Source organism: Podarcis filfolensis (assembly GCF_964270895.1).
Source record: "Podarcis filfolensis genome assembly, chromosome: 12".
In the NCBI taxonomy this organism is placed as follows: domain Eukaryota; kingdom Metazoa; phylum Chordata; class Lepidosauria; order Squamata; family Lacertidae; genus Podarcis; species Podarcis filfolensis.
The window spans coordinates 12827828-12841726 of NC_139614.1; the positions used below are offsets into that span (position 1 = coordinate 12827828).

The 13899-nt window shown below is 44.5% G+C and overlaps 1 protein-coding gene across 4 annotated transcripts in view; it reads left to right on the plus strand.

The window, feature by feature from the left end:
- CPNE4 (copine 4) overlaps positions 1-13899 on the plus strand; it is a 246331-nt gene that overhangs the window by 23363 nt on the left and 209069 nt on the right. For 2 of the 4 annotated variants that reach the window (XM_083578069.1, XM_083578073.1), the window contains exon 2: positions 4069-4237. The exons of 1 other annotated variant lie outside the window; for it this stretch is intronic. The gene's annotated coding sequence lies outside the window, so the exon portion shown is untranslated. Of the gene's footprint in view, positions 1-4068; positions 4238-8686; positions 8752-13899 lie in introns of those variants that run through there. One more of the 4 variants, XM_083578071.1, reaches the window with a different exon arrangement.

Below are 13899 nucleotides of genomic sequence, written 5' to 3' on the forward strand. Positions count from 1 at the left end.
TGCGAAGGGAGATGGAGCTGGGAATCAGACGTTTGCCAAGAAAGTAAGAGAGTTGGGAAAGATGATTAAGTGGGAGACAGAAAATCTGCCTGATGAAAGGAGCTGGGGGGTGGGGGTGGAGATCAGGAATATTTTCACTACCCATCAATTTAAACTCATCGACTAATCAATCAATGGCCTTTTAACTAATTAAGTGATAGCATACTGGGGTTTTTTTTTAAAAAAATTTAGTACACCACCCAGAAGCCTATTTTAGCATTAAAAGGTATATAAATTAATGATGCTGGTGATGATTCAGTGCACAGCCATATATTGCAGATACTATAAGTCACAATTGTTGCCTGAAATAGATTGTATTTCTATTTAGATTTTAGTAATTCTTTTTTTAAACTATTCCGCATGTCTTTAAAAAACTTTTATAGGTGACACAGATCCAAGAAGAAAAAGGAAAGGGTATGCAGGATCCCACCCACTAGCAATTATTTCTAAATGTGCATCTATCCATAAATATTAGCATGTGCACATTTTATGTATATGTTTGCCAACTGGTGGCCTCTGTTTCAGTAATGCATCTGGTGATGCGGAAGTGGCCACCTAATCAGGCCTTGGATTGATTTGGACAGGTCCTGTGAACGGGTTCTGCTCCCAAGGTACTGTATATCAGGCTGACAATTGGGGTGGGGGAGAGAAGGAGGGACGAGAAGGAAGGGCAATGAAGCCTGGCAGGATAGTATTTGGCAGGCCTGACATATCAGGCAAAATTGTGCTGGACGGGTTGATCATGCGGGCCAAAATGCAGGAGTCGGGCCCTTGCCCCATGCAGCACTCTTGCTGAGATCTGCCCCTGTTGTTGCGAGTTTGTTGGTTGCTTTCATGCGTCAGCTGCATGCAAGCATTGCAGGCTGAGTTCCTTTTTTTATTTTAATTCTTTTCTGTTACAAATTTTTCACATTCATACATTAACCAATACAATCATACATTAACCACTGACTTCCCTTCCCCGCCCCTTCCACAGTTCATTTTAGTTATCTATTACTGCTGCATATTCTAATTACTCCATATTTTCCCCTCTGTCTCATTATATCTCTGCTTAGTTTATACTGCTGAAGTTACTCCAATGTTTTAACCTGTTCACAATAATTCTTCAGATACTCTACAAACATTTTCCAATCTTCCTTGTAAACTCTTTCTTCCTGCTCTCTTATTCTTTTACTAGGTTTGCTAATTCTACATACTCCATCAGTTTCATCTGCCCATCCTCGCTCGTTGGTACTGTTCCTCCATTTCTGAGCATATAGCATTTGGGCTCCCATAGTTGCATAGAGAAACAAGTTCTTTTGATCTCTGGGGACATCTGACCCTATCATTCCTAGAAGAAAGGCTTCTGGTCTTTTTACAAAAGACCTTTTATACATTTTTTTCATTTCATTATATATCACCCCCCAGAAGTCTTTAGCTAATTTACATGTCCTTCATGAGGGCTGAGTTCCTGATCACTGGGCTTTGGTGGTGATTCCCTGGATGCTGAGGAGAATGGCTGCCATTTTGGGATTCTCTGAGCTATGTGTCTTCCTTTCCTCTCCTGTGCTGAGTATGTATAGAAAGGACAGGGAACCTATGACCCTCCATGTGCTATTGGACTACAGCTGCCATCATCTTGACAATTGGCTATGTTGGCTGGGGCTGATAGGAGCTGGTGTCCAACCACACATGGAGGACCACACATTTCTAACATATAGGAAACTGTGGCTATTCCTCCACCTGTTGTATCAGCCTGCACCTCCCATAACTGGAGTACGAGCTTCCTTGACCCAGTTTGAACGGGTTTGGAGGAAATTCAAGTTGGCTCTCAGACTGTAATATAAAATGTCAGTCTAGGTATTCACACCTGGGTCCCACAAGGAGCTTAATGAAGACACATCAAGCAGTACTTCTGAGTCATTGGAAGATCCATAAATGAAGAAGAACTATATGCTTGGTTCTATGTTGCAGTTTACAACCCTTGATGCATGTCAGCAGCAAGTACCGTCTGCTGAAATTGCCTGGAGGCCTCAGTGAAAAGATCTGCCACAGTAGGTTGGTGTCAGGTTACAAAGTACATTGTGCACACAAACTTGAATGTTTTCCTCCTCTACTTTTCAAAAAACAATCACACCCCATGATGCCCAAGGGTGTCTAAATCCCCAGTCCTTATATCCCATATAAACTTTGAAATTAACTCTTTGATTTTGTAACTGGCAAGGGCCAAGTTGTCCACTCTTCTCACCCCACAGAAACCACTTCCAACAGGAAGGAAACTAAAAACAGGAGAATGAAGGCTTACGATGTGACTTATTATGCAGATGCTAACCCATGAAGAATTCCCCACGCTGTCTCATGTGGCATCTTTTTCTCACCCCTGCAGTGATTCATATCAACAGCAACTCAAGACGTGAACATTATGGAGTGGTGTGGACTAGGGCACTTTCTGTGGGACTCTCTCCACTGCCCTACCATGACCCAGAGCTCTACCTCCTCATCTTCAGAGGAAGAGGCCATGGATTCAGAGGAGGAGAATATGCCACCTGGACCAGTCTTTGAGATCCCAGCCTCCTCAGAAGTTCCAGCACCAGAAGAGCCCCTACACTGCTAGCATCTTTCTGGTCTGAAGCATTCATGATGCCATCTTCAGACTCCAAGGATCCAAAGCTATCTTCTCCCGGGTGCTGAGGGGAATAATAATTTGTGTATGCACTATCAGTGTGAGAAACACATCATTAGAGATCTGAAACCTGACACTTTTGTTTGTTGGTCTTCCATATATGTCACATCACATTCTTGTCAAGATAATACCTGTTCTAGCACTATTTCCACATCCTGGAAGAGAAAAGAGAGTTTTGTGTGTCTCCCCATGGGAAATGAAAAGCTGTGGAGAATGAAACCAGCCCAACATAGCCATTATGAGTGCTCTTTCTACCACAGAACATCTTTTGTGACTGGGCTGCTGTTATGAAGTATAAAGAAGAAACTGAAGAATATGATAGGGTGCTGTCCCACCAACTGCAGTCTTTTAACTTATATTGGGCAAAAGATCACAAGTCTTTTAACCAGCATATAAACAGTAGTTCCCAAGCTGGTGTTCTTGAGCCTTGGGGGTTTGGACTACAATTCCCATTATTCTTAGCTTAGCCACTGCACTAGGCATGGAAAGATCTCCTGTGCTACCTGATGGGCAGTGGCGTAGCGTGGGTTGTCAGCACCCGGGGCAAGGCAAGTAATTTGCGCCCCCTAACCCGTGGATTTGCGCCCCCTAACCCATGGATTTGCCCTAACCCCAGATGTTGCGCCCAGTGCGGCCCGCCCCCCCTGCACCCCCCATGCTACGCCACTGCTGATGGGTGAGATCAGTGACCAACTAACGCACCAGGGGGCCTTATGCATACATGGTGAGATCTAGCAGCAATCTGCAAACTCTGGTGAAGTTTCTGGTTCAGGGAGGATCAGTTCCACAGAACTGTTTATGGAGCAAGACTCTTGGGCCAGCAGCTGTTCTCCCTTCTCAAACAGGCCTTTCAGGAAGGTGAGGGGGGTGGTTAATGGCTGATTCTAATTCTGATCCCCTCCGCAGTGTGTAGATGACTTGCTGAGAAACTCATCTCCCTGTGTTGTTTGGAAGTTCATAAGTCACAAATCACCAAGCCTGGTGAGGGTATCAGTGTGTCATCTGAAGAATGTCAGAAGTGCAACTCTATTACGTTAAGGGAAAATTAACTTGCCCATTTATATTAGGCAGCTAGTTCAAAGCACAGAGGATAGAAATGTGTTCAGTGAACCACAACTTCTGAGATGCATTACATAATCCTCTATGGACCATATAGCACAATTGTAAGGAGGAGAATACTGAAAACACACAGGCAGCATGAGCAGAGGCTTAAAAAAAAAGAAAGCAGAATGTTAATCACAAATTTGGCATGCATAGGACTTTAAATTACCTGGGTCATTATGACCTTATTTCTTCCATCCAGTATAACAAGGGACTTTTAAGTGAATGGTTTGTGATGATGATGGTGCTCTGATTATTTCTGGCAGAAAAAGAAGAAGCAGTGAGCTGCTTTTGCCTCTGATGAAGCTGCCTGTTGGTTGGGACTTTGGGACGATTGGCTTATTGAAGACTGCAGGCGCTTATGCTAAGAATAAAAGAAAAGAGCATTCCTGGCTACAGTGCAGAACCAGAGTTCCACAGATCACAACAAGACAGGTAGAGCTTTTCCATCTAGGGTGACATTTCATCAACCTTCTCAAAATGCATTAATACATGGATAGGGAACCTGTGGCCCTCTGAGGTGTTGCTGGACTACAACTCCCATCATCCCTGACCATTGGCTGGCATTGATGGAAAAAGGAGCCCCAATCGCACCTTCAAAGCCACAAAGTTCCTGCATTAATGCTTCTATAAAGGTAAAGGTAAAGGGACCCCTGACCATTAGGTCCCGTCGTGGCTGACTCTGGGGTTGCGGCGCTCATCTCGCTTTGTTGGCCAAGGGAGCCGGCATACAGCTTTTGGGTCATGTGGCCAGCATGACTAAGCCGCTTCTGGTGAACCAGAGCAGCGCACGGAAACACCGTTTACCTTCCCGCTAGAGTGGTACCTATTTATCTACTTGCACTTTGACATGCTTTCGAACTGCTAGGTTGGCAGGAGCAGGGACCGAGCAACGGGAGCTCACCCCGTCGCGGGGATTCGAACCGCCGACCTTCTGATTGGCAAGCCCTAGGCTCTGTGGTTTAACCCACAGCGCCACCCATGTCCCAATGCTTCTATAGAGCACTCCAATTCCAGCCATGTATGGCATTTTGTTTTGTTTTGTTTTTTGCAGCTGGCAAGCCCTGCTGTAATTTCAGAGACGTTATTATTACGGGCTACAGTGTAATGGAATGTTTCGGGGATTTTGTTCCATGGTAGTTTGCGGAGAATTCGATTGTGTGCCGTCATTAGGCGTGCAGCGCAAAGGTGAGGAAACTCCTTGCAAAGGACCCAAGGCACAGGCGTGCTCTGCATAAATGTGTGTTGCTTTCTTACTTTATATCCGATGATTGATAAGGCGAATCGCAACACCGCCTTTGTGTTTGCGTACCACGCCTATTCCATACACCTCCAGCCAGCTCATGAACAACTGATTCACAAATTATAGTCCCTCGCTGGCACTCTGCCAGGGCAATAGTATAGAAACAATTTATTGCTGTGTCTTTTCCAATCTTGTAACAAAACCAGGCATAGCAAGGAGCTTGTCCAACTCATGTTGAAAGTAATTGGGCCTTTGCCACTGATTTTGTTTAACCAGAGCAAGGTGGGAAACAGCGCTGATCTTATTTAGTTTGCCTCCTCCTGGTGAAATATTTTGTGTGGGTGGGTGTTGCATCATGTCATCTTATTGTGCACTTTCTCTCACCTGCTGGCTGCTGTGATGGTCATAATTCCTAATGCTGTACAGCTGGCAGAGAGAGAAAAAGCAAGCTGGTCGTCATAAAGTCACATTTGCTTGTCATAGGTGAGAAATATATATCTTCTGCCCTGTTAGATGGATTTAAAAGGGTAAGTTACGTAGATGGGACAGCATCATATTAAATTACATATTCTACGGGTTAAATGGAACTGTACTAAATTGCATAATATTATATGGGTTTAACTGAAGTGTATTAAATTACATAACATTGTGGACTTAGCTATACAGCTGCAAATACAGTGGTACCTCTAGTTACAAACTTAATTTGTTCCGGAGGTCCGTTCTTAACCTGAAACTGTTCTTAACTAGAGGTGTGCTTTCGTTAATGGGGCCTCTTGTTGCCGCTGCACTGCTGGCACACGATATCCGTTCTCATCCTGGGGCAAAGTTCTCAACTCGAGGTAACTCTTCCAAGTTAGCAGAGTTTGTAACCTGAAGCGTTTGTAACCTGAGGCGTTTGTAACTTGAGGTACCACTGTATAATGTTTTAAGTGTGTTTTAAGTGCATTATACAAATGTGACACTAGACGGCGATGGTGAGCTTATGGCAAATTCAATATATTTTTCAAAAGATTTTTTTTTTTAATGTGTCCAGAATCTACCTATGAATGGTTATGTTTTCTTACCAGTGAGCTGCCGAAGCTTCCTCAGGCTGTTATAGGGGTTGTTTTGTTTTAAATGGTGCAATGTATTTATATTATTGTTTTTAAAATTGTTGTTTCTTGGAAACCGTCAGGGAACAAGCCGCTAACAAGTCTAATAAATAATAATAGTAAGTGTTACCAGCGGGAAGGTAAACGGCGTTTCTGTGCACTGCTCTGGTTCGCCAGAAGCGGCTTAGTCATGCTGGCCACATGACCCGGAAGTTGTATGCCGGCTCCCTTGGCCAGTAAAGCGAGATGAGCGCCGCAACCCCAGAGTCGGCCACGACTGGACCTAATGGTCAGGGGTCCCTTTACCTTTTAACTACAAAATGGAAGTGGGGTGGGGTGGGGTGGGGAGAAACAGCTCCATCACCTGTGCTGCCTGGTGTGTGCCCTATAAGGCTTAGGCGGTAGCTCATTCCTCTGGCGCAGACTCCCTCCCTCCCTGACTTCCGTAGGATTGCTCTCCCTGAAATCTGCACAGACTGAATGCTTTTATTATTCAGAGAAAGGCTGCAGAAATCTTCTCTCTCTGCCAGCGTACTGCCCAGATGTGAAATAAATATTTGCAGCTTCTTGACATTTGCCCAAATTCCATTTTACCATTCAAATTCTTAATGACAGGTTTGTAAGTGCAATTTGCATTATGAATGTGACATTTTGTTTCTAACTCCCCGCACTTTCTAGATTAGGGGGCCTGTCATTTTTTAAAAAGAAAAATAGAAATTAGCTGGATGTCGAATATGAAATAAGCTGTCAAATACTAAATAGTTGTAGCGGTGGGTACCAGCCATAAAATTTGGGAAGCAACCTGATCTGTTTCAGAGCCACTCATATCTTTCCATCTCAGCTTGTTATTTGGGACTGAATTAGAACAGATAAAAACGAAACTCTGTTCTCCCCCAACCCTTTCACTACACCAGGGAACCTAAAAATGATAACAGTTCTGCCCGCTCTTTGTAGAAGCATACATTTGCAAACATTGGAGCCCCTCCAAAACCAAGTAAGCCTGTGATTTTAGGCAGATATATTCAGGGGTTTTCATACATGCCCTCGTTAAAGTTTGGGGTTTTTAAAAAACTGTTTTATTTTCTGCAAGATTTGGATATAATTTGTAGGCATACTCATTCTTTATGAAGAGCCAAAGCCTGCCAGATTTTTTAAAGGCAGTGTAGGTAATGAGAGAGTTGGAGGCTTAGATTCTACCCTTTAGCTCGTTATTGGGGTTACTTTCATTTTCCTACCCAGTTGTGTGTTAACCTGTTTCTTCGCCTGACTTGGGACTCAGCTACATTGGCAAAGAAAAAGAGCTTTATATGCATTGAATATGCATTATAACACTGTGGCAGCAGATGGCGCTGTGGAGTTCCGTTTTTGCCAACCTGATTTCTCATACAAAGTTTACAACGTGTTTAACTGAAATGCTACTTTGATGTGTCTAGAATAGATCCAGCCATAGCTGTCAACTTTCAGATTTGAAAATAAGGGATCAGCAGCCTCGAAAATAAGGGATCAGCAGCCTCACCTGTCCCGGGGACAGTCTACGGGATATCTAACAATCCGGGATAGCAGCGGGAAGCAGCGGGAAACGGCGCTGGAATAAGGGAATTTCCCGCAAAAAAGGGAAGGTTGACAGCTATGGATCCAGCCTTGGTTGTGAAACTGGATATCCACTGTTAAGTTCTTATTTAATATAAGATAGCGGTACTATTAGTTAACTAACTAGCTAATTAATTCATAAACATGTCTATATACATGCAGTCATTAAAAAATCAGAGCGATTTATTACAATCATACATAGAACCATACAGTAAATCATACAGTAAAAACATAAAAACAAATCAGAGATCAATTAACTATTACAGAAGGATGTTTTCTCATTTGCCAGCATAAACTTGGCAGTATAGGAAAGTTTCCAGCCTCGTACTTAAAGGTTAAACAGCTAATAAAACTGTCCTAACAGTTTGCTGTAAGATATTACTGGGTTGAATCAGTTTCTTTATTTTAAATGTCAAGCACTATAACAATACCAAGTATTATTGTTGTTCATTGCGATGACAAACCTAGACAGCATCTTAAAAAGCAGAGACATCACCTTGCCGACAAAGGTCCGTATAGTTAAAGCTATGGTTTTCCCAATAGTGATGTATGGAAGCGAGAGCTGGACCGTAAAGAAGGCTGATCACCGAAGAATTGATGCTTTTGAATTATGGTGCTGGAGGAGACTCTTGAGAGTCCCATGGACTGCAAGAAGATCAAATCGATCCATTCTGAAGGAAATCAGCCCTGAGTGCTCACTGGAAGGACAGATCGTGAAGCTGAGGCTCTAATACTTTGGCCACCTCATGAGAAGAGAAGACTCCCTGGAAAAGACCCTGATGTTGGGAAGATGGAGGGCACAAGGAGAAGGGGACGACAGAGGATGTGATGGTTGGACAGTGTTCTCAAAGCTACCAGCATGAGTTTGACCAAACTGCGGGAGGCAGTGGAAGACAGGAGGGCCTGGCGTGCTCTGGTCCATGGGGTCATGAAGAGTCGGACACGACTAAATGACTAAACAACAACAACAACAATAATAATATATTTTTCGTGCCACTGCTGAGTGGCTTCCAACAAAATATAAAGTAAGTATTCTGTCAATAGATTTGGTCATACCTTGATTTTTATGTTACTGGCTCTGATATCAGGCGGACTAGAAATTCGGGTGAATTAACTGAAATGTAACAAATCGGGCAAATGTGGAGTGTGACCCGTTCTCTGTCACTTTTTGGTGGTTTGAGTTCTGTTCTTAACCAACTGCATTGCCTCTTCCGGCTCTTTCAATCTGTCTCATTTAGAAGTTTGCTCGTTTTGTCAGTTTCTGCCATTTGATGTAGAGAGCAGAGCTGCAATCTTTCAGTCGGTTAGTTACACCCACTTGAAGCACATTGATTTTTTAGCTTCAGGTCAAGTGGCAAGGTGGCAAACGACAGCTGGGCGCTGCTGCTCAGGCAGAAGCTCCTCTGAAACAAAAGGAATATCTGCTGCACACATAAATGATTTGTAGGATTGCAGGAAAAAGGGTTGATCGGGAGTTTCATAATGTCAGTTTGCATTTCTTAGTGCAAAAGGTGAATCTGTTGTGTAGAGATCTTTCCTATTCTGATTAATACAGAAGGATTCAGGAAGCTACTGGAAGGTTTCTTCTCTGTGTGAAAAAAGGTTCTTGTTTGGGTTATATCCATTACTTTTTTTTCTTAAAAAAACTGTTTAGGGGTACTCTCATTTTGACTCAAGAAAATCACCATTTTATAGTTCAAATCGGGAAAAATAAATACAGTAAATGGACAAAAGTACAAAGATTCACAAAATGTTTAGGGGTATGCGTACCCCTGTGTACACCCAGAAAAAAAACACTGGTTATATCTTCTGAGAAGCTGAGTACAGCTGGTTTAAACTGGCTCTGTTATCTTTCTGTCAAGGTCATACTGACTATAATAGTCAGGCCAGAAGGAGCCTAGGTCTCACTCACTCTCTCTTTCTGTCTCTCTTTTGTTCTGGTGTTCTGTACATAGTATGCTTAGTGTAAAGGCTTAGTCTTATTATAAGTACCGGTAATTGTAAGTTTGTTAAGTCTGCTGCAACTGGATTTTCTTATGGACAGTGCCAATCTTGAATGTATAGGATTTGTGACCATTATGCTCATTTGCCTTCAGTAGCAGTAAAGCTCTGCTGTCTGAAATATTGCCTCTGGTCTATTTTGGGGGGAATCCTGCAACGTGTTTAAGTTTTTCCTCCCCACGTATGACACATAATCCTATTAATTCCCATACTAATGGAGCTTGCATTGCGCAACCTTGACCACAGTTGCCCATGCATTGGAACCTCAAGATTAGATTACTGCTATGTACTCTATGGGGGACTACCCTTCAGGCTGGTCTGAAGGCAGCAGATAGTGGCGGCTAGGTCGCTTGTGGGGCAAACTACCAGCCAGTGCCAGATTTATATAGGCTAAGTAGGCTGAAGCCTAGGGCCTCTAAATCTAGGGGGCCTCGCCAGCCCTCCCACTCCCCAGCGTACATACAATACAGTGGTGCCCCGCAAGACGAATGCCTCGTAAGACGAAAAACTCGCTAGACGAAAGAGTTTTTCGTTTTTTGAGGTGCTTCGCAAGACGAATTTCCCTATGGGCTTGCTTCGCAAGACGAAAACGTCTTGCAAGTTTGTTTCCTTTCTCGTAAAACCGTTAATACCCAGGGTGCATTGCTTGAAGAGGTGCAGTTGCGACTTGACTTCGAGGAGCAACTCATAGCACGCGGTGTGGTAGCCTTTTTTGAGGTTTTTGAAGACTTTGCTGATTTTTGAAGCTTTTCCAAAACTTCTTTTACAGCCATTTGGTAAGTTAAACTTTTAAAACTTTTTTGGGGGTTTTTGGATTTTGGGTTGGGGTGTTTGGAATTCAAGGACTTGGTGTTGGGGAGGGGTTTGCAAGAATCTGGAAGCTTGTGTGATTTTTTTCTGCATTTTTATGATTTTCTGTGACCATTGGACTACTCTGTTGTTTTTTGAAAAAAAAATTCTGGATTTGAATTTCTGTGTGGTGGGTGACTGGGGGAACAGTTGGGGAGGGGTTTGCAAGAATCTGGAAGCTTGTGTGTGTGTTTTTTCTGCATTTTTATGATTTTCTGTGACCATTGGACTACTCTGTTGTTTTTTGAAAAAAAAATTCTGGATTTGAATTTCTGTGTGGTGGGTGACTGGGGGAACAGTTGAGGAGGGGTTTGCAAGAATCTGGAAGCTTGTGTGTTTTTTTCTGCATTTTTATGATTTTCTGTGACCATTGGGCCACTCTGTTGTTTTTTGAAAAAAAAATTCTGGATTTGAATTTCTGTCTGGTGGGTGGCTGGGGGAACAGTTGGGGAGGGGTTTGCAACAGTTGGGGAGGGGTTTGCAAGAATCTGGAAGCTTGTGTGGTTTTTTCTGCATTTTTATGATTTTCTGTGACCATTGGGCCACTCTGCTGTTTTTTTAAAAAAAATTCTGGGTTTGAATTTCTGTGTGGTGGGTGGCTGGGGGAACAGTTGGGGAGGGGTTTGCAACAGTTGGGGAGGGGCTGGGGGAACAGTTGGGGAGGGGTTTGCAACAGTTGGGGAGGGGTTTGCAATTTCTGTGTGGTGGGTGGCTGGGGGAACAGTTGAGGTTTTTGAAGACTTTGGTGACTTTTGAAGCTTTTCCAAAACTTCTTTTGCAGCCATTTGAGGTTTTTGAAGACTTTGGTGATTTTTGAAGCTTTTCCAAAACTTCTTTTGCAGCCATTTGGTAAGTTAAACTTTTAAAACTTTTTTGGGGGGTTTTGGATTTTGGGTTGGGGTGTTTGGAATTCAAGGACTTGGTTCTGGGTTTGAATTTCTGTGTGGTGGGTGGCTGGGTGCTTTTGAATTTTTTGGATGTGAAGCACTGATTTTTTTGGGGGTGGGGTTTGCGAAGGTAGGAGCTGTGCTGCCATGGGACCCAAGAAGACTGCTGCTGCAGAGGCCGGCGAGAGGAAGAAGGAGAAGGTTGCGCTGGAAATGAAGAAGGAGATCATCCAGAAGCACGACGGTGGAATGCGTGTGACAGACCTCGCCAGGGAGTACGGGAGGAATCCATCGACCATCGGGACCATCCTGAAGATGAGGGAGAAGATCCTTGCGACTGATGCAGCCAAGGGAGTCACCAGGATCATGAAGAACCGCCCAGCTGTTCTGGAGGAGGTGGAGAAGTTGCTGCTCATCTGGTTAGAAGAGAAGCAGCGTGCAGGGGACACAGTGACTGAGGCCGTCATTTGTGAGAAGGCCAAGGCCTTGCACGCAGACCTCGTCCGGGAACAGCCAGGAACCTCAGGCGAGCCAGAAGTCTTCAAGGCAAGCAGAGGCTGGTTTGACCGGTTCAAGACGAGATCTGGAATCCACAGCATGGTCAGGCATGGAGAGGCTGCCAGTTCTGATGTTCCTGCAGCTGAAGACTTTGCAGCGGAGTTCCTGGAGGTTGTGAAGACGGAGGGCTATGTTCCACAGCAGGTCTTCAACTGCGACGAGACCGGGCTGTTTTGGAAGAGGATGCCCAAAAGGACTTTCATCACACAGGAGGAGGCCAAGTTGTCTGGCCACAAGCCCATGAAGGACCATCTGACCCTGCTCTTCTGTGCCAATGCAAGCGGCGACCTGAAGATCAAGCCCCTGCTGGTGTACCACTCGGAGAACCCACGGGCCTTCAAGAAACACAAGGTCGACAAGGAGCAGCTGAGTGTCATGTGGCGATCCAACAGTAAGGCTTGGGTCACACGTGTGCTGTTTGTGGACTGGGTCAATCTTGCTTTTGGCCCTGCTGTCAAACAGTACCTGCTGGACAACGACCTGCCGCTGAAGGCTTTGCTTCTGATGGACAGTGCTCCTGCTCATCCTAAAGGCCTTGAGGAGGACTTGTTGGAGGAGTTCAGCTTCATCAGCATCATGTTCCTGCCGCCTAACACCACGCCACTGCTCCAGCCGATGGATCAGCAGGTCATCGCCAATTTCAAAAAACTCTACACCAAGGAGCTTTTCAGGCGATGCTTCGAGGTGACTGATTGCACCACCATCACCCTGCGGGAATTCTGGAAGGACCACTTCGACATCGTCACCTGCTTGAAGATGATCACCACAGCCTGGAACGTGATCAGCCAGAGAAATTTGAATTGCGCTTGGCGCAGCCTGTGGCCGGACTGTGTGGCACCAAGTGACTCTGATGCACCAGAGTCAACAGTGGTGCAGGACATTGTTGCCTTGGGGAGGACCATGGGCCTGGAGGTCAGAGGAGGACGTCAGCGAGCTGGTGGAGGAGCACGACCACGAGCTGACCACCCAGGAGCTGGTCGAACTGCAGGCAGAGGCTGTGCAGGAGCAGGCCTCGCTGGAAGAGGAGGAAGCAACTGAGAAACGGCTGTCCTCCAAAGAACTGAGGGACATTTGCCTGAAGTGGAAGGATGTGCAGGCTTTTGCACAGTGGCACCACCCTGACAAGGACCTGACACATGACCTTGCGAACACTTTTGATACGAGGGTCATGTTGTCTTTCAGGGAGGTGCTGGAAAGGCGGATGAAGCAGCAGACCATGGACAGGTTCTTCAGCAAGAAGCAAAGAGTGGAAGAGGAACCTTCTTCGAGTTGTCCCCCAGAGTCTTAGAAAATGTACTGTACACTTTGTTGATTTTTAAATGTTTTTCTGTCATGTTTAGAAACTTAATTTATTGTTCCTTCAATTTTTGAAATGCTCTTTACAGTATGTGTGACTTTAAAGAGCAGTTAATAAACTCTTTTTGTACCAAATTTGGCTTTGTTTGGACTTTTTTTGACCATAGGAACGCATTAATTGAATTTCAATGCATTCCTATGGGATTTCGTGCTTCGCAAGACGAAAAATTCGCTAGACGGAAAAATTCGCAGAACGAATTAATTTCATCTTGCGAGGCACCACTGTATGCGTGTGTGCTTGAGCCCAGGGTCTTTTGCCTCACCATCCCCACTACTGACTCCCTGTTGCTACTGAGCTTCAAAAACAAACAAACAAACAAAAAAAGTGTCCCTGGATTCATTGAAAAAAAATCTGGTAACCATACTTTAAGGTGGGTGGAAAAATGAGAAGGAATGGGGAGATACTGAGTACAGTATTTATTTGAAAGGGCAACTTTTTCATCAGTGCTATACTTATGGTAGACCGTGCACAATTTAGCTCTGGGGCTCGCCTTCATGCTTCCCCCTATGGTTTTAATAAGT